Source organism: Peromyscus maniculatus, chromosome 1, assembly GCF_049852395.1.
Source record: "Peromyscus maniculatus bairdii isolate BWxNUB_F1_BW_parent chromosome 1, HU_Pman_BW_mat_3.1, whole genome shotgun sequence".
In the NCBI taxonomy this organism is placed as follows: domain Eukaryota; kingdom Metazoa; phylum Chordata; class Mammalia; order Rodentia; family Cricetidae; genus Peromyscus; species Peromyscus maniculatus.
The window spans coordinates 161,861,087-161,887,535 of record NC_134852.1 but is presented as its reverse complement, the minus strand read 5'-3'; the positions used below and the strand labels follow the sequence as shown (position 1 = coordinate 161,887,535).

Genomic DNA, 26,449 nt, shown 5'->3' with positions numbered 1-26,449 from the left:
AGGGCCCTGCTGATCCTGCAAAACCCAACAACTTGGAGGTGTTGGTGAGACTACCCCGCTCAGCTGAAATCCATCTGGAGAGGATTCAGATGCCTACAGTTTGAAGTCTGAAGAAACAAGATCAGCTGAGGAGTTGACAAATGAACAAAACGTGACCTGGGCACACAGAAGAAGGCGCTGCCCAGCCACCATACCAGATCACCAGAATCATAAGTATATACTTCACCGACTGAGATCAGCTGCCCCTGAAGAAATAGCCCAATAGCACCAATTTAACCAAGAACTCCTACTAGACTAAGACTAGAAATTAGAACAAGAGAGGCACTCTCAGACACAGACACCACCTGCACTGCACAGAGGAAGAGATGAGTAGATGCCAGTGCAAAACTACAGGCAACAACATAAAGACCTATGTGGCAACATCAGAATGTAGTGATCCTACACCTGCAAGACCTGAACATACCAAGACAGAAGAAACAGAAGAAATCAACCCTAAAAATGACTTTAAGAAGATGATAGAGGCCCTTAAAGAAGAAATAAAACATTCCCTCAAAGAGGAAATAAAAACTTTCCTTAAAGAGGAAATAAAAAACTCCCTTAAAGAAATGGAAGAAAAAATGAACAAAAAATGGGAAGAAATCAAATCAAGCCAAGAAAAAGCAATTAAACAGATGAAAGAAACATTCCAAGATCTGAAAAATGAATTTGAGACAATACAGAAAACACATGCTGAGGGAATGCTGGAAATAGAAATCCTGACTAAACGAACAGGAACTACAGAAACAAGCATAACCAACCGATTGCAAGAGATGGAACAGAGAATCTCTGACACTGAAGATACAATAGAGAAAATAGATTCGTCAGTCAAAGAAAACACTAAATACAAAAAAAGTCGTAACACAAAACGTCCAAGAAATTTGGGACACCATGAAAAGACCAAACCTAAGAATAATAGGGATAGAAGAAGGAAAAGAATACCAACTCAAAGGCACAGAAAATATGTTCAACTAAATCATAGAAGAAAACTTTCCTAACCTAAAGAAAGAAATACCAATGAAGATACAAGAAGCTTACAGAACACCGAATAGGCTGGATCCAAAAAAAAAAAAAAGTCCCCTCACCACATAATAATCAAAACACTAAACACACAGAACAAAGAAAAAATATTAAGAGCTGTGAAGGATAAAGACCAAGTAACATATAAAGGCAAACCCATCAGAATAACACCAGACTACTCAATAGAGACTATGAAAGCTAGAAGATCATGGACAGATCTCATGCAGACACTAAGAGACCACGGATGCCAACCCTGACTATTATACCCAGCAAAACTCTCAATCACTATAGCCGGAGTAAACAAAATATTCCAGGACAAAACCAGATTTAATCAATACCTGTCCACAAACCCAGCCCTACAGAAAGCACTAAAAGGGAAAATCCAACCCAAAGAAGCTAAACACATCCATGAAAAATCAAGCAATAGATAATCCCACACCAACATACACCAAAGAAGGACAACACAACACAACCACAAAAAATAACAGGAATTAACAATCACTGGTCATTAATATCCATCAATATCAATGGTCTCAACTCACCTATAAAAAGACACAGGCAAACAGATGGATAAGAAAACAAGACCCATCCATCTGCTGCATACAAGAAACACACCTTAACTTCAAAGATAGGCACTACCTCCAAGTAAAGGGCTGGGAAAAGGCATCGCAAGCAAATGGACCTAAGAAACAAGCTGGTATAGCTATCCTAATATCTAATAAAATAGACTTCAAGCTAAAATCAATCAAAAGAAATCAGGATGGACATTACATATATATCACGGGAAAAATCCACCAAGATGAAGTCTCAATTCTAAACATTTATGCTCCAAATACAAAAGCACCCACATTCATAAAAGAAACACTACTAAAGTTTAAAACGCACATCAAACCCCACACATTAGTAGTGGGAGATTTTAACACACCACTCTCACCAAAAGACAGATCTACCAGACTGAAACTGAACAAAGAAATAAAGGACCTAACAGATGTTATGACTCAAATGGACCTAATAGATATCTACAGAACATTCCATCCTAACACAAAAGAATATACCTTCTTCTCAGCACCCCATGGAACCTTCTAAAAAATTGACCACATGCTTGGACACAAAACAAATCTCAACAGATACAAAAAAATTGGAATAACCTCCTGTATCTTATCGGACCACCATGCCTTAAAGTTAGACCTCAACAACAACAAAAATTATAGAAAACCCACAAACTCATGGAAACTGAATAATGCCCACCTGAAACATCAATGGGTCAAGGAAGAAATAAAGAAAGAAATTAAAGATTTCCTAGAATTCAATGAAAATGAAAGTATAACATACCCAAACTTATGGGACACTATGAAAGCAGTGCTAAGAGGAAAATTCATAGCTCTAATTGCACACATAAAGAAGATGGAGCAATCCCATACCAATGAATTAACAGTATAACTGAAAGCTCTAGAACAAAAAGAAACAAACTCACTCAGGAGAAATAGACGCCAGGAAATAATCAAATTGAGGGCTGAAATCAACGAAATAGAAACCAAGAGAACAATACAAAAAATCAATGAAACAAAGAGTTGGTTCTTTGAAAAAATCAACAAGATAGACAAACCCCTAGCCAAATAAACAAAAGGCAAAGAGAGAGCACCCAAATCAACAAAATTAGAAATGAAAAGGGAGACATAACAACAGACAATGAGGAAATCCAGAGAATCATTAGATCATAATTCAAAAACCTATACTCCACAAAAATGGAAAACCAGGAAGAAATGGACAATTTTCTAGACAAATACCACATACCAAAATTAAATCAAGACCAGATAAACCATTTAAATAGACCAACAACCCCTAAAGAAATAGAAACAGTCATCAAAAGTCTCCCAACCAAAAAAAGCCCAGGACCAGATGGTTTCAGTGCAGAATTCTACCAGACTTCCAAAGAAGAACTAATACCAATACTCTTCAAATTGTTCCACACAATAGAAACAGAAGGAACACTATCAAACTCTTTTTATGAGGCTACAATTACCCTGATACCCAAACCACACAAAGATGCAACAAAGAAAGAGAACTACAGACCAATCTCCCTCATGAACATTGATGCAAAAATACTCAACAAAATATTGGCAAACCGAATCGAAGAATACATCAAAACAATCATCCATCACGACCAAGTAGGATTCATCCCATGGATGCAAGGATGGTTCAACATACGAAAATCAGTCAATGTAATACACCATATAAACAAACTGAAAGAAAAAAACCACATGATCATCTCCTTAGATGCTGAAAAAGCCTTTGACAAAATCCAACACCCCTTCATAATAAAGGTCTTAGAAAGATCAGGAATACAAGGAACATTTCTAAATATAATAAAAGCAATCTATAGCAAGCCAACAGCAAACATCAAATTAAATGGAGAGAAACTCAAAGCGATACCATTAAATTCAGTAACAAGACAAGGCTGTCCACTCTCCCCATATTTATTCAATATAGTACTAGAAGTTCTAGCTAGAGCAATAAGACAACAAAAGGAGATCAAAGGGATACAAATTGGCAAGGAAGAAGTCAAACTTTCACTATTTGCAGATGATATGATAGTATACATAAGTGACACCAAAAACTCTACCAGGGAACTCCTACAGCTGATAAACTCCTTCAGTAAAGTGGCAGGATACAAGATCAACTCAAAAAAATCAGTAGCCCTCCTATACACAAATGATAAAACAGCTGAGAAAGAAGTCAGAGAAACATCACCCTTTACAATAGCCACAAATAATATAAAATACCTTGGGATAACACTAACCAAGCAAGTGAAGGACCTATATGACAAGAACTTTAAATCTCTAAAAAAAAGAAATTGAAGAAAATATCAGAAAATGGAAGGATCTCCCATGCTCATAGATAGGTAGGATTAACATAGTAAAAATGGCAATCTTACCAAAAGCAATCTACAGATTCAATGCAATCCCCATCAAAATCCCAACACAATTCTTCACAGACTTGGAAAGAAAAATACTCAACTTCATATGGAATAACAAAAGACCCAGGATAGCTAAAAGAATCCTATACGATAAAGCAACCTTTGGAGGCATCACCATCCCTGACCTCAAACTCTACTATAGAGCTATAGTAATAAAAATAGCTTGGTACTGGTATAAAAACCGACATACGGACCAATGGAATCGAATTGAAGACCCTGACATTAATCCACGCACATATGAACACCTGGTTTTTGACAAAGGAGCCAAAACTATACAATGGAAAAAAGAAAGTATCTTCAACAAATGGTGCTGGCATAACTGTATGTCAATATGTAAAAGATTACAAATAGATCCATATCTGTCACCATGCACAAAACTCAAGTCCAAGTGGATCAAACCTGAACATAAATCCAGTTACACTAAACTTAATAGAAAAGAAAGTAGGAATCACTCTTGAACGCATTGGCACCGGAGACCATTTCCTAAATAAAACACCAACAGCACAGACAATAAATGGGACCTCTCGAAACTGAGAAGCTTTTGCAGGGCAAAAGACACAGTCAACAAGACAAAAAGACAGCCAACAGAATGGGAAAAGATCTTCACCAACCCCACATCGAACAGAGGATTGAGCTCCACAGTATATAAAGAACTCAAGAAACTAGACATCAAAATACTGAACAATCCAATTAAAAAATGGGCTAAAGAGCTAAACAGAGAATTCACAAAACAAGAATCACAAATGGCTGAAAGACATTTAAAGAAATGCTCAACATCCTTAATCATCAGAGAAATGCAAATCAAAACTGCTCTGAGATACCACCATACACCTGTCAGAATGGCTACGATCAAAAACACCAATGACAATCAATGTTGGAGAGGATGTGGAGCAAAGGGAACACTCCTCCACTGTTGGTGGGAATGTAAACTTGTACAAGCACTGTGGAAATCAGTATGGCTGTTTCTCAGAAAATTAGGAATCAAACTACCTCAAGACCCAGCCATCCCACTCTTGGGCATATACCCAAGGAATGCTGATTCATACCACAAAGATACATGCTCAGCTATGTTCATAGCAGCACTATTTGTAATAGCCAGAACCTGGAAACAACCTAGATGCCCGTCAATGGAAGAATGGATGAAAAAAATGTGGTACATATATACAGTGGAGTACTACTCAGCAGAGAAAAACATTGAAAGCATGAAATTTACAGGCAAATGGATGGAACTAGAAAAAATCATCCTGAGTGAGGTAACCCAAACCCAGAAAGACAGTCATGGTATGTACTCACTCATAAGTGGATTCTAGATATAAAATAAAGAACAATCAGACCACAACCCATAGATCCATGGAGGCTATATATATAGCATGGAGGTCCCTAGGACGACTGTGGCTTATAATAAACTTCGGTTTTACTCAATTATTGAAAAAAATAGCCAAATGAATGGAAACACATGAACTATGAACCAAAGGCTGAGGGGCCCCCAGCTGGATCAGGCCCTCTGAATAGGTGTGACAGTTGATTGGCTTGATCAGTTTGGGAGGCAACTAGGCAGTGGGACCAAGTCCTGTGCTCATTGCATGAGTTGGCTGCAATGAAACCTGGAGCTTATGCAGGGACACTTGGCTCAGTCTGGGAGGAGGGGACTGGACCTGCCTGGACTGAGTCGACCAGGTTGATCGCAGTCCTCGGGGGAGGATTTGCCCTTGAGGAGGTGGGAATGGGGGGGTAAGCTGGGGGTAAGGGGAGGGTGTGGGAGGGGGAAGAATAGGGGAACCTGTGGCTGATATGTAGAACTGAATGGTATTGTAAAATAAAATTAAATTAAAAAAAAAGATTCGTGCTACAAATGGGTATTTCTATTATCCTGTAAAGACAAAAAACAGAACACTGCCCCAACCCTTGTTTGTTGAGTTTTTCTTACAACTTGTAGAGTTGAGTGGATGAGCTAGTATTTCTCCTCATCAAGGGGGTTTTCCTGTTCAAAGCAAATTTTTATTAATTTTGTTGGTATCCATAGCTTTTCCTCTCCTGCAGAAACAAAAACAAAACCCTTCCCCAAGATAGGACATATCCTGGTTGCCAATTGGAGGTCAACAAATCTTTGAAGTAAACTGGTTGTTTTAGCTCAGGAGTTTTTTCTGTTGTCTGTAGCTCAAATGTTAAATGGGCTTTTAATTAAAAAAAATCCCAGAGCCTGATATTGGGGTGAAAGCTGAAAGATCTAAGAAGCAGAGCAAGCCACAGCCACCACCTCTCACCTCACCAACTCCTCAGCCTGAAAGAGCTCATATTTCTCTTGTTGATCTACATTCATTGGTCCAGTGTTGGCCTTTGCCACATCTTCCACATAACCCAGAAGGTTGGAGTCTCCTATTTGGGTTATTTCTATAAGAAACATTGCTTCTAGGAGCACCCTGTGTACAATTTCTTCTTATATGCCCTGGTGTACCACAGTTAAAATATTTGTTCCCTTGATGCCTCCTTCCACCTTTGGAAATTGACTCTACTCTCCAAGCCTCATTACCATGGTTAAGAGACTCAACACCATTTGTATGTCGAATCCATTCCTCCAAAGATGCTCACCTGACCTTTAAAGGTGTAAGTATTTCTCTCCAATCTGTATCAGCATTATCAAAAGCCAAATATTGAGTTAATACTTGTCTTAATTGTGGGTCTGATATTGTCTTGTTTACAACCATGGTCAGCCTTTGGAAAGAAAAAAAAATCAGTAAATAGTTCTTTTGACCCTTGGAAAACCTTCGTATATAGCTCAGTCAGTTCCCTGGTTCTGGAATTTTCTCCCAAGCATTTAAGTGCTATGATATGGTTCTGTATAAATAAAACACTGATTGGCCAGTGGCCATGCAGGAAGTAGGCAGGACAAGGACAGAGGAGAATTCTGGGAAGTAAAAGGCTGAGTCAGGGAGACACTGCCAGCCGCCGCCATGACAAGCAGCATGTGAAGATGCGGGTAAGCCACGAGCCACGTGGCAAGGTATAGATTTATAGAAATGGATTAATTTAAGATGTAAGAACTACATAGCTAGAAGCCTGAGCCATTAGGCTGAACAGTTTAAATAATATAAGTGTCTGTATGTTTATTTTATAAGTGGACTGTCAGATTGCCAGGCTTTGGCGGGATCCAGAGAGAAAACTCTCCAGCTACATTTAAGGCTGCTATATGGCACAGGGATAATGTATGCTCATCCAAGGTAGTTTGTACATTTAAATCAGTGAAACAGACCTCACCAAATATTTGATCTTGGGAGATCTCAAAACCTCTGATTTTTACCTTGCTGTTCAAGGGCCTTAGCCTCTTCTCTAAACCAGCTTTTCCACTGTAACTGCTGGTTGTACTCTAATACAGATGAAATTAACTGATTCCAGTCATCTGGTATGATTCTATTTCTAGAAGACCACGTATTTCACATCTGTTTTACATATGTTGAATGTATTCCATAAGTGACTACTGCTTCCTTAATTTTTTTAAATCTCTCATATGAATAGGTTGTCAGAGATATTCTATATATTCTTCAGGATGTGTACCATCTGCTAGTTTCTCACAGATGGTGACAGGATAAACCATTTTATAAGAGCCACCTGGTGATGATGCTATTTGTATGGCTCTGCCCTTCTGTTTATTAGTTCCATTATTATCCTTACTGAGCAACTCCTCCAGAACTTGAAAGCAATTAAACTACTTGAGCCTTCTCTGTTGTAAAGGATTCTAGAGATTTCATAGAATCAGACAATTTTTTATGGTCATCAGAAAATTTTTTATGTTCATAGGATTCCACAGACTTTATTCTATCAATTAGCATCCTCCTTAGAAATTATCCTAATGGCCTTGATTGCCCTGATGATTTATTGTTTTATCCATTAATTATCCAAATTTATTATCAATAGAATTAAATCTGTTATCCAGTTATTACTAACAGACTGAAGTTCTTGTGATAAATTAGCAGATTCCAAAGAAAGAATTCTTCTATTTAAGTCCTGTATCAGTCTCATTAATGTCTCATTTCTGCTGTTATTATTAAGCCAATTTTTCAATGATATGAGGTGAATCACTATGCTAATTGCTATTATGGTGAACATTATATACGTCCCAGGAAGGTCATATATGTGCTGTAATATTTCATTCACAGTACAAACAAAAAGATTTTTAGTTTTCTGAGGGGTGAAATTGTCTGCCATTTTTTTTGAGAAATATTCAAAAATTTTAAGAATTTGTTTATTAATCAGTTTAAGTGTAAAATTATCAAGTAATTTGTCTCAAATAAAATCCTCAAAATATTGTCCTACGTGTCCAAATGTTCCAGGTGTAATTAACCAGATTAGGCAAATAGCTGGTTTGTTGGATGATTTTTGGATGTAGTACCATGGATTGGCCAGTAGGTGTCAGAGGTGTAGCACCAAAACAAGTCTGGCATGGGCTGACTCAAGCTTCCTGATTGTGCTCCTGTGAAGAATTGTGTTGGTATTTTGATGGGGATTGCACTGAATCTGTAGATTGCTTTTGGTAAAATTGCCATTTTTACTATGTTGTTCCTGCCTATCCATGAGCATGGGAGATATTTCCATTTTCTGATATTTTCTTCAATTTCTTTTTTCAAGGACTTAAAGTTCTTGTCATATAGGTCCTTCACTTGCTTGGTTAGTGTTACCCCAAGGTATTTTATGTCATTTGTGGCTATTGTAAAGGGTGATGTATCTCTGGTTTCCTTCTCAGCTTCTTTGTCCTTTGTATATAGGAGGGCTACTGATTTTTTTTTTTTAATAAATTGTGGCACATATACACAATGGAATACTAATCAGCAGAGAAAAACAATGACATCATGAGGTTTGCAGGCAAATGGATGGATCTAGAAAAAAATCATCCTGAGTGAGGTAACCCAGACTCAGAAAGACAAATATGGTATGTACTCACTCATAGGAGGATACTAGATGTGGAACAAGAATGACTGGACTGCTACTCACATCACCAGTGAGGCTACCTGGAAAACAGGACCCCAAGAAAGACACGGAGAAACGGATGAGATCTATATGAACAGCCTGGACATGAGTGGGAGCATGAAGGGCGAGGGTCGAGGGAAAGAGAGCGGGAGATCCTAGCTGGATCAAGAAAAGAGAGGGAGAACAAGGAATAGGAGACCATGGTAAATGAAGACCACATGAGAAAAGGAAGAAACAAAGAGCTAAAGAGGCCCACAGAAATCCACAAAGATACCCCCACAAAAGACTGCTGGCAATGGTCGAGAGACAGCCGGGACTAACCTACTCTGGTGATGGGATGGCCAAACACCCCAATAGTTGTGCAAGAAACCCCATCCAAGGACTGAGGAATCTGGATGCAGATATCCACGCCTAGGCCCCGGGTGGAGCGCCGGGAGTCTAATTATCGAGACAGAGGAGGGTTTATATGAACGAGAATTCCTGAATGCTCTCCTGTGAATTAAACACTCACCCAGGCAACCCCACCTGGTACCTGTGAGTATGAGGCAATACACCAAAGAACAATGAGAAGCGCTGTCGGGGACACCTGCCTACACTCTGGGACTGGCTGTGCACGTGGGCTTCCCGGCAGCTGTGCACAAAATGGTGGTGGCAGCAGCAGTAGGAGTTTCAAAAAGTGGAGTTGGCAGCAGCCACACTGAACAGATTTAAAAGTAAAGGAGCAGCCTGCTGGTAGTCTCGAACTAGGCGGGGTACAAGCACAGAACTAGAAAGGTGCCTAGGGCAGATGCCTCTCTCCCTGACACGGTGCTCTGTCCTCTGTAGAACACCCAGTGGTTACAAGAACCTCTGCTGTGTGCGTTGCCTGGCCTACAGGCTCCCAACATGACGTCTATATTCAGATGGTCACCTGAGCAGGGGTCAGGCAGCTCCTGAGGGATTTGTGTGCATGAGCTCTGCAGGGCAGAGAAACTCACCAGCAGCCTCCCGTGGGCAATAGAGTCTGGTCATGCCAGTAGCCCCACACTGGGTGCCAGAGCAAGTGATAAATCCATGGGAGTCTCTTTAAGAAGTATTAGGGAAATTAATTAAGGTAAATTGAGGAAATGTACTCACAAATACAGAACGGAGTAGACAGCTGAGGTCGTCCTCTGATTTGACCTGAAATGAATCCACCTCACAGGCAGGAGCAGGGAGAAGGGGCATATGCCCCTGCCCCTTCCCCCTCTCCTCTCAAGAGGTCAGGTACAATGGCAGGAAGCAGCACCTCCTTTGGGCCCTATAGCCCAAGGTCATGAGTGGAGCGAATACCACTACACCAAGCCTGAAACTTCCTGAAAGCACTGGGGAATTTTATCATGAAAATGTTGAGAGAAAGAAGTATAAATCTGTTAGCAAAATTCACTACGAAAGAATTTAAGACCAGAAGGGAAGTTTTATGTTAATAAAAAAGGTACAATCCTTGGTACAAATCAGAGTGCTGTTGGAAGGAGCAAAGAGATGGGTTTGTAGCAGTTACATTCCTGTTGTTGTAATAAAACACCATGACCAGAAACAGCTTAGATAAAATGTGTTTAATTTGGTTTATGGTTCCCAGAAGTCCATAATGAACTATAGAGACAGCTAACTGCTAGTGGGCAAAAATATAAGCTCTCGAATCTCACCCCCTGTGATGTGCTTGTTCCAGCAAGGCTCCAGTCCCAAAAGCTCCATAGCCTCCCCAAACCAGTGTGGCTAACTGGAGAACAGGTGTTCAAATATGTGAGCCTATGAGGAGCATTTGTCACCTTCAAGTCCCCAGCATGGGTGGGGGGAGGTTGGGAGAGGAGGAAGAGAGGGGGGATTACTAAAGGAAAGTTCCATTCAGATTCCCACTCTGGTCTCCTATGAAAAGGAAGATTGAAATAAAAATTAGGTCTCCATTGGTCGATATTTAAATTTGCATGTTACAGCTCATGTCTAGATGATGAACTAAGGTTTCCAAACTGTTAATCTTGGCAGTTGAAATAAGAACAAGGTCTGAAAAGAGACACAAAACTCAGTTGGTTTTTTGAGAACAGAGCATACGACTAGGAGATAAGATACCATTATAGAATTTAGGCTCTCAGTCCCTAACCATAAACCATGGACACTTTGTAAATCATACCTGAAAACTGAGGCATCCCACTTGTAATAGTAATTGGCAATAGCAATTAGTTCAAGAGGTGACTGGCTGCCCAGGCCTTCACTGGTTTTACCACCAAGACAGAAAATAATTCTGATCAACCAGACTGGTAATTGAGAGCACAATGAACCTAAATAAATAAACTCAACAAAAATCTTTTCTTCCACTGGATGCTTCTACATCCTTCTCTTTCAACAATGTTCTTAGAATTTATCACCCTGGACCACGTATACATTGGGCCTGTTATTTCTTCAACATTTAGTTATTCTTTGTCTAAAAACAGCATACTTTGGTTGTTTTTTTACACCTCACTCTTTTGGGAAGATCCTTGAGTACACGTAAACATTAGCACTTATTTTTTTTTTAATGATTACAAAATTTTAATTAAGGGAGAATTTTAGACAAGTACAGTACTATAAGTAATTTCTTTTAAGTTTTTTTTAATAGAAGGTTGTTTTTATTTTTTATTTCTTTTATTTATTTAATTTTATTTTACAATACTATTCAGTTCTACATAATAGCCACAGATTCCCTTGTTCTCTCCCTTCCTGCCCCCTCCTCTTTACCCCAGCACACCCCCCATTCCCACCTCCTCCAGATCAAGGTCTCCCCCGAGGACCGGGATCAACCTGATAGACTCAGTCCAGGCAAGTCCAGTCCCCTCCTCCCAGATTGAGCCAAGCGTCCCTGCCTAAGTCCCAGGTTTCAAACAGCCAACTCATGCAATGAGCCCAGGACCTGGTACCACTGCCTAGATGACTCCCAAACAGATCAAGCCAATCAACTGTCTCACCTATTCAGAAGGCCTGATCCAGTTGGGGGGCCCACAGCCTTTGGTTCATAGTTCATGTGTTTCCATTTGTTTGGTTATTTGTCCCTGTGCTTTATCCAACCTTGGTTTCAACAATTCTTGCTCATATAAACCCTCCTCTTTCTCGCTAATTAGACTCCCAGCGCTCCATCCAGGCCTAGCCATGGATGTCTGCATCCAGATTCCTCAGTCCTTGGATGGGGTTTCTGGCCCAGCTATTAGGGTGTTTGGCCATCCCATCACCAGAGTAGGTCAGTCCCGGCTGTCTCTCAGCCTTTGCCAGCAGTCTTTTGTGGGGGTATCTTTGTGGATTTCTGTGGGCCTCTTTAGCTCTTTGTTTCTTCCTTTTCTCATGTGGTCTTCATTTACCATGGTCTCCTATTCCTTGTTCTCCCTCTCCTTTCTTGATCCAGCTAGGATCTCCCGCTCTCTTTCCCTCGACCCTCGCCCTTCATGCTCCCACTCATGTCCAGGCTGTTCATATAGATCTCATCCGTTTCTCCGTGTCTTTCTTGGGGTCCTGTTTTCCAGGTAGCCTCACTGGTGATGTGAGTAGCAGTCCAGTCATCCTTGTTCCACATCTAGCATCCTCCTATGAGTGAGTACATACCATATTTGTCTTTCTGAGTCTGGGTTACCTCACTCAGGATGATTTTTTCTAGATTCATCCATTTGCCTGCAAACCTCATGACGTCATTGTTTTTCTCTGCTGAGTAGTATTCCATTGTGTATATGTGCCACAATTTATTTATCCATTCTTCAGTTGAAGGGCATCTAGGTTGTTTCCAGGTTTTGGCTATTACAAACAATGCTGATATGATCATAGCTGAGCAAATGCTCTTGTGGTATGATTGAGCATTCCTTGGGTATATGCCCAAGAGTGGTATAGCTGGATCTTGGGGGAGATTGATTCCCAATTTTCTAAGAAAGTGCCATATTGATTTCCAAAGTGGTTGTACAAGCTTGCATTCCCACCAGCAGTGGAGGAAAGTTCCCCTAGTTCCACATCCTCTCCAGCATAAAGTGTCTTCAGTGTTTTTGATCTTAGCCATTCTGACAGGCATAAGGTGGTATCTCAGAGTTGTTTTGATTTGCATTTCCCTGATGATTAGGGATGTTGAGCAATTCCTTAAATGTCTTTCAGCCATTTCAGTTTCCTCTGTTGAGAATTCTCTGTTTAGTTCTAAAGCCCATTTCTCAATTGGATTGTTGGTCATTTTGATGTCTAATTTCTTGAGTTCCTTATATATTCTGGATATCAGTTCTCTGTCAGATGTGGGGTTGGTGAAGATCTTTTCCCATTCTGTAGGCTGTCGCTTTGCCTTGTTGACTGTATCCTTTGCTCTACAAAAGCTTCTCAGTTTCAAGAGGTCCCATTGATTGATTGTTTCTCTCAGTGTCTGTGCTACTGGTGTTACATTTAGGAAGTGATCTTCTATGCCAATGCATTCAAGACTACTTCCTACTTTCTCTTCTAGCAGGTTCAGAGTAGCTGGATTTATGTTGAGGTCCTTGATCCACTTGGACTTAAGTTTTGTGCACGGTGACAGATATGGATCTATTTGCAGCCTTCTACACGTTGATATCCAGTTATGCCAGCACCATTTGTTGAAGATGCTTTCTTTTTTCCATTGTACCCTTTTGGCTTCTTTGTCAAGAATTATATGTTCATAGGTGTGTGGGTTAATATCAGGGTCTTTGATTCCATCCCATTGGTCCACATATCAGTTTTTATGCCAATACCAAGCTGTTTTTATTACTGTAGCTCTATAGTAGAGCATGAAGTCAGAGATTGTGATGCCTCCAGAGGTTGTTTTATTGTACAGAATTCTTTTGGCTATCCTGGGTTTTTTGTTTTTCCATATGAAGATGAGTATTATTCTTTCCAGGTCTGTGAAGAATTGTGTTGGTATTTTGATGGGGATTGCATTGAATCTGTAGATTGCTTTTGGTAAAATTGTCATTTCTACTATGTTGGTCCTGCCTATCCATGAGCATGGGACATCTTTCCATTTTCTGACATCTTCTTCAATTTCTTTTTTCAGGGACTTAAAGTTCTTGTCATATAGGTCCTTCACTTGCTTGGTTAGTGTTACCCCAAGGTATTTTATGTCATTTGTGGCTATTGTAAAGGGTGATGTATCTCTAATTATCTTCTCAGCTTCTTTGTCCATTGTATATAGGAGGGCTACGGATTTTTTTGAGTTTATCTTGTATCCTGCTATGTTGCTGAAGGTGTTTATAAGCTTTATCAGTTCCGGGGTGGAATCTTTGGGGTCACTCAAGTATACTATCATGTCATCTGCAAATAGGGAAAGCTTGACTTCTTCCTTTCCAATTTGTATCCCCTTAATCTCCTTATGTTGTCTTATAGCTCTAGCTAGAACTTCAAGTACTATATTGAATAAGTATGAGGAGAGTGGACAGTCTTGCCTCATTCCTGATTTTAGTGGAATTGCTTTGAGTTTCTCTCCATTAAATGTGATGTTGGCTGTTGGCTTGCTGTAAATTTCCTTTATTATATTTAGGTACGTTCCCTGTATTCCTGATCGCTCCAAGACTTTTATCATGAAGGGGTGTTGGATTTTGTCAAATGCCTTTTCTGCATCTAGTGAGATGATCATGTGTTTTTTTTTACTTTGAGTTTGTTTATATGGTGTATTACATTGACGGACTTTCATATGTTGAACCACCCTTGCATCCCTGGGATGAAGCCTACTTGATCATGGTGGATAATTGTTGTGATGTGTTCTTGGAGTCTGTTTGCCAGTATTTCATTGAGTATTTTTGCATCAATGTTCATGAGGGAGATCGGTCTGTAGTTCTCTTTCTTTGTTGTATCCTTGTTTGGTTTAGGAATCAGGGTAATTATAGCCTCATAGAAGAAGTTTGGTAATGTTCCTTCTGTTTCTATTATGTGGAACAATTTAGAGAGTATTGGTATTAACTCTTCTTTGAAGATCTGGTAGAATTCTGCACTGAAACCATCTGCTCCTGGGCTTTTTTTAGTTGGGAGACTTTTAATGACTGTTTCTATTTCCTTAGGGGTTATTGGACTATTTAAATAGTTTGTCTGGTCTTGATTTAACTTAGGTATGTGTGTACCACATTTTCTTAATTCATTCTTCAGTTGACGGGCATCTAGGTTGTTTCCAGGTTCTGGCTATTACAAATAGTGCTGCTATGAACATAGATGAGCATGTATCTTTATGGTATGAATCAGCATTCTTTCGGTATATGCCCAAGAGTGGTATGGCTGGGTCTTGAGGTAGTTTGATTCCTAATTTTCTGAGCAACTGCCATTCTGATTTCCACAGTGCTTGTGCAAGTTTACATTCCCACCAACAGTGGAGGAGAGTTCCCTTTGCTCCAAATCCTCTCCAACATTGACTGTCATTGGTGTTTTTTATCTTAGCCATTCTGACAGGTGTAAGGTGGTATCTCAGAGTCATTTTGATTTGCATTTCTCTGATGATTAAGGATGTTGAACATTTCTTTAAATGTTTTTCAGCTATTTGTGATTCTTGTTTTGTGAATTCTCTGTTTAGCTCTTTAGCCCATTTTTTAATTGGATTGTTCAGTATTTTGATGTCTAGTTTCTTGAGTTCTTTATATACAGTGGAGCTCAATCCTATGTCAGTTGTGGGGTTGGTGAAGATCTTTTCCCATTCTGTTGGCTGTCTTTTTGTCTTATTGACCGTGTCTTTCGCCCTGTAAAAGCTTCTCTGTAGTGGGTAGCCATTCCAGCTTGGATCTGGAAGTTCCAACCCCCATTGAGACTCTGGCAACTGTCATGCCTACTAGGCGGGGCTAGGGGAGGCACCTGGAGACTGGAGAGCTGGATGGGCCAGTTCTCTCTCTGTGTGCTCTCTCTGTGCCGGGATGCTGAAAGGTGAAGTTGTACTGTGCAGAGCTCCAGAGAACACCGCTGGACTGCAATACACCTTCCCCAGACCCTGCGACCTACCTTTCACTTAATTTGTGAGTTACGCCATTAAATAAATATCCTTTTAACTACGTGGAGTGGCCAAAATAATTTCTCCAATATCTGGCGCTGACGTGGGGCAAACTCCAAAGGCCTGGGCGGCTCCCGCCCTCTCCTCCCTACCTGGCGGGTACCTAAACCCGCCTGCAAAGTTCCATATAACCAGGGAACACCTACACAGTTCCATTCCCGAAAAAGGGAGCAGCTAGTCCGATCTCAATTCCCTAGCTTAGCCCCAGACCAGCGAAAGAGGCAGGGGAGTGCTAGCTCCGATTTCTGCCATCTCTGCCATTTCTGCCAGCCAAGATCGCCAGCAGGCCCTGTTTTGGAGCTGTACCAATGCCACCTGCTGGCTGAAAAGTGCTACTACACGCCCCCAAACCCACTGAAAGGTAAGCATATTGTTTGAAGTAAAGGTACTTGATAATTTTACACCTTAAAATTGACTAACAAATTTTGAGTAATTGGTGTAATGTGGCCGACAACATTACCTCACAAGAATTTAAAAACCTTTTTCCTGGAAATATACGACATTCCTAAGGCATATCTGGGCTATACCATTTTTGCATTCATTATAATAATTCACACAGTGTTCAAACACTGGTTTAAGAACAAAGATGAGTCATTATTGGGACTGATACAAGCTTTAAAAGATAGCAATGAAGGCTTACAGAAAAAGATTCTCTCTCTGGAATCTGCTTTAAAAGATAGCAATGAAGGTTTACAGAAAAAGATTCTCTGGAATCTGCTAACCAGGATTTACAGGCTTTCAAAGATAGCAATGAAGGCTTACAGAAAAAGATTCTTTCTCTAGAATCTGCTAATCAGGATTTACAAAACAGGCTTGTACCCAAAATTGATTTAATTGATAATAAATATGAATATTTAATGGATAGAACACTAACTCTCCAGAGTGAAGTTGTGGCTACTCAGACAGTATATAAGGAAGAAAGATTATCATTAATTGATAGGATAAGGTCCATGGAATCATGTGTTTCTGAGGAACATAAAAACTTCTATGATTCCATGAGAAATCTGGAGTCCCTTGCAAGAGAGGAGGTTCACTCCCTAGAACAGACCCTAGGTGCTCATTTGCAAGCCCTAGAAGAAACTCTCAGTAAACATGACAAGTGAACTAATAAGCAGAAGGTCAAGACCATAGAGGTTGTAACATCTCCGAATGGCTCTCATACAATGGCTTATCCTGTTATTGTCCATGAGAAGCCAGCAGATGACACACACCCCGAGCCATATATGACATATACATTACAACCAATTTCAACAAGGGACTTTAAAAATATAAAGGAAGCAGTAGTTACCTATGGGATACACTCCACATATGTAAGACAGATGTTAAATTCATGGTCTACCTCACATAGAATCATTCCAGATGACTGGCATCAGTTAATTTCAGCTGTTCTAGAATATAGCCAGCAGTTACAGTAGAAAAGCTGGTTGAGAGAAGAGGCAAAAAATTTAGAACAACAAGGTAAAATCAGAGGTTTTGTGATCAAATCACCCAAGATCAAATACTTGGTGAGGGATGTTTCGCTGACAGGAATGTACAAGCCACTTATGATGAGCATACAATATCCCTATGCCGTACAGCAGCTCTAAATGCTTGGGAAAAAATTCCAGAACCTGGAAAACCAACTGAGGTATACACAAAGATATTTCAGGGACCTCACGAACCCTTCACTGATTTTTTACAAAGACTGAACACAGCTATAACAAGAGCTGTGTCAGACAAAGAATTAAGAAAAGTATTAACTGAGTCCTTGGTGTTCGACAATGCTAATGCAGAATGCAGAAGAATACTTACACCATTAAAGATCAGATCAGCTCCTTTGGCAGAATGGATTCAATATACTAATGGTATTCAGTCTCTTAACTACAGTAATGAGGCTTGGATAGGAGAGACAAATCCCAGAGGTGAAAGAAGGCCCCATGTTACCAAATGTTTTAAGTGTGGTACACCAGGTCATATAAGTAAAAATTGTACATGGGGTACTCCTAGAAGTAATACTCCTTCTAGGAATAGCCTAAACAGGAGACCCCAACCACCTCCTGGATTATGTAGAAGATGTGGTAAAGGCCGACATTGGACCACTGAGTGCAGATCAAAAATAGATATACAAGGCAACCCTTTACTGGTGGGAAACGCCTCAGGGGGCCTCTTGCAGGTCCAGAAACCAAACGTAGTATGAACATTCCCAGCCACTGTGGAAGAAATTCCTCTCCAGGACAACGGAATAAACCAGTGCCTAATGTAAAAACCGATACTGCAATGGATGATAAAACAGCTTTGATAAATGGATCACAGTTTACAAAGAACACTATAAAACAAATATTTTGGAAGACTTCCATAAATGAACAAAGACCAAAGCTTAGAATTCGAATTAATGGCCTGGTTCTGGAGGGCCTGGTAGACACAGGTGCAGATGTGACTATAATTGCACCAAAATCATGGCATCCGAATTGGCCTCTTCAAGAGGTAGATGTCCAACTTTTAGGGATTGGCACCCTATCTCAGATAAAACAGAGTTCGAGATGGGTTGAATGCATAGGGCCAGAAGGACAGAGAGGAAGGTTGAAGCCATATGTAGCAAATGTAGCAGTAAATCTTTGGGGCTGAGATCTGTTACAACAGTGGAATACCCAGATTAAAATTCCGACACTTTCAGAAAAGGAATACAGACCAATGCATGTTTCTAGGAATAATATCATGCCATGCTATAAAAATCAGCCACCAACCATTCCGGCTGTTCATAAACAGAGCACGACTGTTGTTGAACTCTCAGAAGTACCAACTGCCTTACCTTTAAAATAGCTAACTAATAAACCTGTCTGGGTTGGACAATGGCCTTTGACAAAAGAGAAGCTACAAGCTTTAGAACAGCTGGTTCAAGAGCAGTTAAATGCTCAACACATTGAAGAATCTACCAGTCCTTGGAATTCTCCTGTATTTGTTATTAAAAAAAATCTGGTAATTGGAGAATGCTGACAGATCTGAGAGCTATTAATAAAGTAATTCAGACAATGGGCTCCCTACAGACTGGGATGCCCTTGCCCTCTCTGCTACCCAGAGAATGGCCTATAATAGTTATTGACTTAAAAGACTGTTTCTTTACCATACCCTTACAAGAAAATGATAGAGAAAAATTTGCCTTCACAGTACCTAATTATAATAATTCTCAGCCAGTCAAGAGGTATCAATGGAAGGTCCTCCCACAGGGAATGTTAAACAGCCCTACTTTGTGTCAATACTTTGTGCAGGAACCATTAGAGATAATTCGTGTAAAGTTTCCACAACCCATAATTCATCACTATATGGATGATATCCTATTAGCTGATCCAAAGTTAGATACATTAGAAAGCATGTTTGAAGAAGTAAAAAAAGTTTTGCCTCACCGGGGACTGCAAATTGCTCCTGAAAAAATACAAAGAGGAGATTTTATTAATTACTTAGGATATAAGATAGAGCTACAAAAAATTAGACCCCAAAAGGTACAACTAAGAAGAGATAGATTGAAGACTCTTAATGATTTTCAAAAGTTATTAGGAAGCATTTCCAACTTACTGGGTATCATGGGAATACCCAAAGATGGACTACAAAATTTGGCTAATACTCTAGAAGGGGACAAAGAATTAAATAGTCCAAGAGAATTATCAGCCGAAGCTGAGAAGGAATTGGCTCTAGTAGAAAAGACAATTTGAGAAGCACATGTGGATCGTGTGGATCCAGAACTTAAATGCATTCTTGTCATATTCCCCTCCAGACATTCCCCAACAGGTATTTTGAGGCAGAGGGAAGATATTATATTGGAATGGATATTCCTACCACGTAAACCAAATAAGAAATTAAAGACTTATAAAAGAAAAGATCTCTGATTTGATTCAAAAGGGTAAATTAAGACTTAGCCAGTTGACAGGAATGGACCCAGCAGAAATTGTAGTACCTTTAACTAATGAGGAAATTTCATCACTATGGAAAGATAATGAATACTGGCAGAGAGCCTGCAGTAACTTTTTGGGAGAGATTAACAACCACTATCCCAAAAGCAAGAGAATAGAACTCATAAAGAACACTGAATGGGTCCTTCCTCACATTGTATGACAAAAGCCAATTTCTGGAGTCCTCAAATTCTATACTGATGCAAATAAATCAGGAAAAGCAGGATATAAATCAGGAGACTTAAGTTAAGTGGTGCAAAGTCCATATAGCTCTGTACAAAAAGCAGAATTGTATGCCATTCTTAAGGTACTGATGGACTTCACAGAACCCCTCAATTATAGTCACTGACTCTCAATATGCAGAGAGAGTTGTTTTACATATTGAAACTGCTGAATTTATTCCTGATAATACAGAATTAACTTCATTATTCATACAATTGCAGGAAATCATCAGAAAAAGGGAACATCCTATATATATAACACATATCAGATCCCATACAGGTCTGCCAGGACCTTTAGCACAAGCTAATGATGAGATTGATCAGTTACTAATAGGTAATGTGCTAGAAGCTTCAGAATGTCATAAGAAATACCATGTAAATAGCAAAGGTTTGAAGAAAGATTTTTCCATCACTTGGCAACAGGCTAAGGATATTGTGAAAAAATGTCCTACTTGTTCCATCTATAAACAAACTCCATTACCTGCAGGGAGTAATCCAAAAGGTATACAAAGAAATGAAATTTGGCAGATGGATGTGTTTCATTTTGCAGAATTTGGAAGATTAAAGTATGTACATCATACCATTGACACCTATTCAGGATTTCAATGGGCAACTCCTATGAGTTCTGAAAAGGCTGATTCTGTGATTACACACCTATTAGAAGTTATGGCCATCATGGGAATACCTGTACAAATTAAGACAGACAATGCCCCAGCATATGTCTCCAATAAAATGAGACAATTCTTTGCTTATTACAATATAAAGCATGTTACAGGTATACCACACAATCCCACAGGCCAAGCAGTCATAGAGAGATCCAATCGAACTTTAAAGGATATGCTAAATAAACAGCAACAGGTAACAATGACTCCTAGAAATAGACTGCATAGTGCTTTATTAACCTTGAATTTTCTCAATGCTAATGAGAAAGGAACAACAGCTGCGGAGAGACATTGGACGACAGACAAAACTCCTGAGCTAAACGAACCAGTTTATTTCAAGGATGTGCTGACCTCAGAATGGAAACCTGGATATGTTCTACATTGGGGAAGGGGTTTTGCCTTTGTTTCTGCAGGAGAAGAAAAGCTATGAATACCAACCAAATTAATAAAAATTTGATTCGGACAGGAAAAACCCCTTGATGAAGAGAAGTAAAAGATCATCCACCAATGTGACATCTCTACAAGTTGTAAGAAAAATTTAACAATCAAAGGGTGGGGTAGGGTTCTGTTTTTGTCTTTCCAGGATAATGGAAGTACCCATCTTCCAAAACTCATAAGGCCTTGGATATCCGGATGTTTACAGCAGAAAGGAAGAATCTATTGGTACCAATCTACACATGGTAAAATCTCACTGTCTAACATCTATCTCTCTATCAATCTAGAAAAGTTGTGGTTCCAATTCAATTATAAGCCAAGCTGGCTTTGGAGATGGAATTGGCTCACTCCTTCTCTAAACCCAAGCATATTGCTAAAAGAAAAGTTTGAGAGATTCTTCAGTCCTGTATCAGAAGAGCCCTTTGGTGTGAGACAGAAGGAAACCAATAAAAAGGGACCATTGTCTTCTAAATTCTAATTCTCTTCATGCTTACTCTTGATTTCTCAGAATCCTTTCTTACATGCTATGTCCTCTTTAAATCCAAACCTCCCATTTTTGATAACAAATAAATTTTTCCAATAGCAATCTCAGAAGTCTCCAGAAGGAAGATGGGGCCCCAACAACAACAACTCTATCCAATCCAGAATGATGCCATGGTAATCATCATCATACTACACTTCTTGCCAGAATTTCAGACCATCTTAACCATTACTCTAAAACTTGCTGCAGAATGTACAGTTAGTCTAACTGAGATTTAACTATCTGAGCTTTCTCACAGTACCCAACAGAGATAACATCACCCCCTAAACAGCAGGAAGCAATTCTAAGAAAACGACGCCCCTTCTCCCTTAGGTGTCATAATTCTCAGGGTTATGGATGACGGTTATAGGGTTGGGGTATAAGAAAATATTAGACTCAGTATTGTAAAAAAAAAAGGGGGGGAGGGAGAAGAAATGGAACGGATAGGTATAAGATATGATGGTAATCATTGTATATACTAGCAAACAAATGTAGTAAAATAGCAACCTTAGATAATTTGCACTGTAATTTGTACTGTTATAGATTCTTATATGTTGATACAAATGTAAACTATTTTTATATTCCCGTTTAAGATAATTTGTATATTGATACAAATACAGAACTATATTTGTTATAATGTACATATATTTCTACTCTTATTTGAAACATTTTTATATTAATACAAATGTAAATTTATATCTGTCATACTTTATATATGTTCTACTTCTGTCTAGGATATTCGGTATATTGATATATAGTTAAGATTATTGTCATATTGCATATCGCACTATATATTCCTACCTCTGTTATAAATATCTTGTGTATTGTCACAATTTTGAAGTCATTGTTCTTCACCATACATTTGCTTATAGACTGTTTACCTTGTTTACGTGAAGCATTAGTCCTTAGGTTATTTCGGTAGATAAGACTTATAGATTTATAGTTGCCTATGCCTGTCATCTCTATAGTTACGTTAGTTAGGTTATCCAGATTTACAGATACATAGGTCAGATGGACAGGTAATCTTCAAACACTTCATAGACCTAGAGAATATGGCATTTAAATAACTTAGAATTCTGTTGACGTGAGACACAATTGCTCCTGGCTGCACCAATTGATCCCGAGAGAATGTTGTGCTTCTAAGACATTTCCATTTGGAAGTTTGTCTTTTTGGCACAAAATGGCCTACTGGGCAAAGAACTGCCCTTGCCTTGATGGCTGACAGTACAAATGCAATGCTGTCCTTTCTGGACAAGAGGGACACAAGGAAAGCGACCACTATACTCTGCCAAGACAGGGTAAGATGGTCTTTCAGAAATCCTGCTTCTGAAAATGGTCTGTCAGATACTCTAGGCCTGTAGCCAATTTGAATGCACCAACAATGCTGAGAAACATTAGGTGACTGTCCAGGCTGCCAGCTGTCTTGGTCTACTCTTGCAAGATTCCCGAAAGTTGCTTGCATCCATCTACCATTTCTCAGGTACCATTATGTTCCTTCTCAGGTCTTTGATGGGATTGAAGACTAGCAATTATAGTTACAACTTAGTATATATAATATCTTAGATAGAACATATTAAGTATTAGATTCAGGTTCTTTAGGACAGGACACCTTTGAATGATCTTTATAACATGCCATTTACCTATGCTCTATACTTCTCTGGATTTTCATATGTGTTTCTTGCTTGATATTGTTTGCATTGGTTGTAGTTACATCTTATCTAGGTCATTATCCCTCATTATTTCTGGACAATATTTGATAACCATTCCTTTGTATATAGTCTTGTATTAGTTTAGAACCTTCTTATTTAGACAAAATGGGGGAGATGTAGTGGGTAGCCATTCCAGCTTGGATCTGGAATTTCCAACCCCCATTGAGACTCTGGCAACTGTCACGCCTACGAGGCAGGGTGAGGGGAGGTGCCTGGAGACCCGAGAGCTGGATGGGCCAGCGCTCTTTCTGTGCACTCTCTCTATGCCGGGACGCTGAACAGTGAAGGTGGACTGTGCAGAGCTCTGGAGAACACCGCTGGATTGCAATACACCTTCCCCAGACCCTGCGACCTACCTTTCACTTAATTTGTGAGTTACGCCATTAAATAAATATCCTTTTAACTACATGGAGTGGCCAAAATAATTTCTCAAATACTTCTCAATTTCAAGAGGTCCCATTTATTAATTGTTGTGCTCAGGGTCTGTGCTGTTGGTGTTATATTTAGCAAATGGTCTCCGGTGCCAATGCGTTCAAGAGTACTTCCTCATTTCTCTTCTATTAAGTTTAGTGTAACTGAGTTTATGTTGAGGTCTTTCATCCACTCGGGCTTGAGTTTTGTGCATGGTGACAGATATCTTTTACATATTGACATCCAGTTATGCCAGCACCATTTGTTGAAGATACTTTCTTTTTTCCATTGTATAGTTTTGGCTTCGTTGTCAAAAACCAGGTGTTCATATGTGCATGGATTAATGTCAGGGTCTTCAATTTGATTCTTTTTGACAAAGAAGCCAAAAGGATACAATGGAAAAAAAGAAAGCATCTTCAATAAATGGTGCTGGCATAACTGGATATCAACGTGTAGAAGGCTGCAAATAGATCCATATCTGTCACCGAGCACAAAACTTAGGTCCAGTTGGATCAAGGACCTCAACATAAATCCAGCTACTCTGAACCTGCTAGAAGAGAAAGTAGGAAGTAGTCTTGAGCCCATTGGCATAGGAGATCACTTCCTAAATATAACACCAGTAGCACAGACACTGAGAGAAACAATCAATCAATGGGACCTCTTGAAACTGAGAAGCTTTTGTAGAGCAAAGGATACAGTCAACAAGGCAAAGCGACAGCCTACAGAATGGGAAAAGATCTTCACCAACCCCACATCTGACAGAGGACTGATATCCAGAATATATAAGGAACTCAAGAAATTAGACAACAGTAGCACTTATTAACTGTGTTTTATATGTAGCCAAAGTCTCTCTCTCTCTCTCTCTCTCTCTCTCTCTCTCTCTCTCTCTCTCTCTCTCTCTCTCTCTCTCTCTCTCTCTCTCTCTCTCTCTCTCTCTCTCTCTCTCTCTCTCTTGTTCTCTCTAGCTCTTTATCTCTCTTCTCTCACACTGAACAGCTTAAAACAATAGAAATGAGCTGGGTGTGGTGGCACATGCCTTTAACCCAAGCACTTGGAAGGCAGAGGCAGGGAGATCCCTATGAGTTCAAGGCCAACCTGGTCTACAGAGCTAGTTCCTGGACAGCCAGGACTACACAGAGAAACCCTGTCTTGATAAACAAACAAAAAATCAAAACAAACAAAAAAACAATAATAATGTGTTATCTCATTGTTCTAAAGATTAGAAGTCCAAATCACATTGTCAGTGATGCCAATCTCTCTCTGAAGGCTCTAGGGAGGGATCTTTGCTTACTTCTACTCAGTTTATAGATACAATCTTCAAAGCAATGTGACATGGTACCACTGAATCTGTCCATGTTTCTATCTTCTTATAACCCTCATGTTAGGTCTGTTGTTAGGTATGGCATAGTCCATTGGATAATTAATGACCTTCCTATCAACCATGACATTACAAGTGTTTAGCATTCACCTCCCAGGAGCCACTGGCAAAGATCAGACCATCCTTAGTATACAGTTAATTCTTTACCACTCTCCTTTTGTTGGTTAAGCGGTGGCGCTCATGGCTGGCCGCTGCAGGCGATGACCATGCCGACAGAGCAGAGTGCTGGATGTATTGGTGACAGAAGAGTCACAAGCCATAGTTACCTTTCTAGAACTTTACTGGGAGAGAGAGGGAGAGAGGGAGAGAGAGAGAGAGAGAAAAAAGATCATGCAGAGGGAGGAGTATGGAAAGAGAGAGTGCGGAAAGAGAGAAGGCACAGAGGGCATGCCTGCATTTTAGGCTCAGACACTATTGCAGGCTGGTGATGTAATTAAGGACATAATCCTTACATCCCAGACTTCTGCTTATTATTAAAAAAAAAAAAGCAGGTAGATGGGAATAAGGGCGTCTTTCCTCTTAAAAACTGCTTCCAACTGACTGTTGGATGTCGGTTGGCTCTGGGGGGAATGGAGAAGGGGAGTCTTCTGAGGTAGACAGGCATTGTGGGATGCTGTCTGTCATCCGTTTGCTCTGGAGACATGTATCCCTCTGGCTGTGGCTGGGAACTTTCTGTTTGACAAGATGCTGGTGTGTAGCTAGAGTTTTTCTGCCTTGCCCACAGTCAGGACAAATCTTTGTCACCCACCAGTCCCACAGCCGCTCAGACCCAACCAAGTAAACACAGAGACTTATATTGCTTACAAACTGTATGGCCGTGGCAGGTTTCTTGTTAACTGTTCTTATATCTTAAATTAATCCATTTCCATAAATCTATACCTTGCCACATGGCTGGGGGCTTACCGGTGTCTTCACATGCTGCTGGTCATGGCGGTGGCTGCCAGTGTTTCTCTGCCTCAGCCTTCTGCTTCCCAGAATTCTCCTCTCTCCATGTCCAACCTACTTCCTGCCTGGCCACTGGCCAATCAGTGTTTTATTTATTGACCAATCAGAGCAATTTGACATACAGACCATCCCACAGCACTGGTGACATAGAAAAAAAAGCTTAGAGAGAAAAGAATCATTATTATTTTATGTTGACATTTATCTGAGGTAGATCCAGCCTGTCCAGATGGATTTTGAAATATGTTAAGCTTTTTTTAGT

The 26,449-nt window shown here is 39.8% G+C and overlaps 1 protein-coding gene across 1 annotated transcript in view; it reads right to left on the bottom strand.

Annotated features, from left to right (window-relative positions):
* The window catches only part of LOC143270217 (secretoglobin family 2A member 2-like), a 66,945-nt gene extending 40,718 nt beyond the window's left edge, over positions 1-26,227 (bottom strand). The window contains exon 1 of the mRNA XM_076559302.1: positions 26,149-26,227. The gene's annotated coding sequence lies outside the window, so the exon portion shown is untranslated. The remainder of the gene's footprint in view (positions 1-26,148) is intronic.
* Positions 26,228-26,449: the final 222 nt, after the last annotated feature.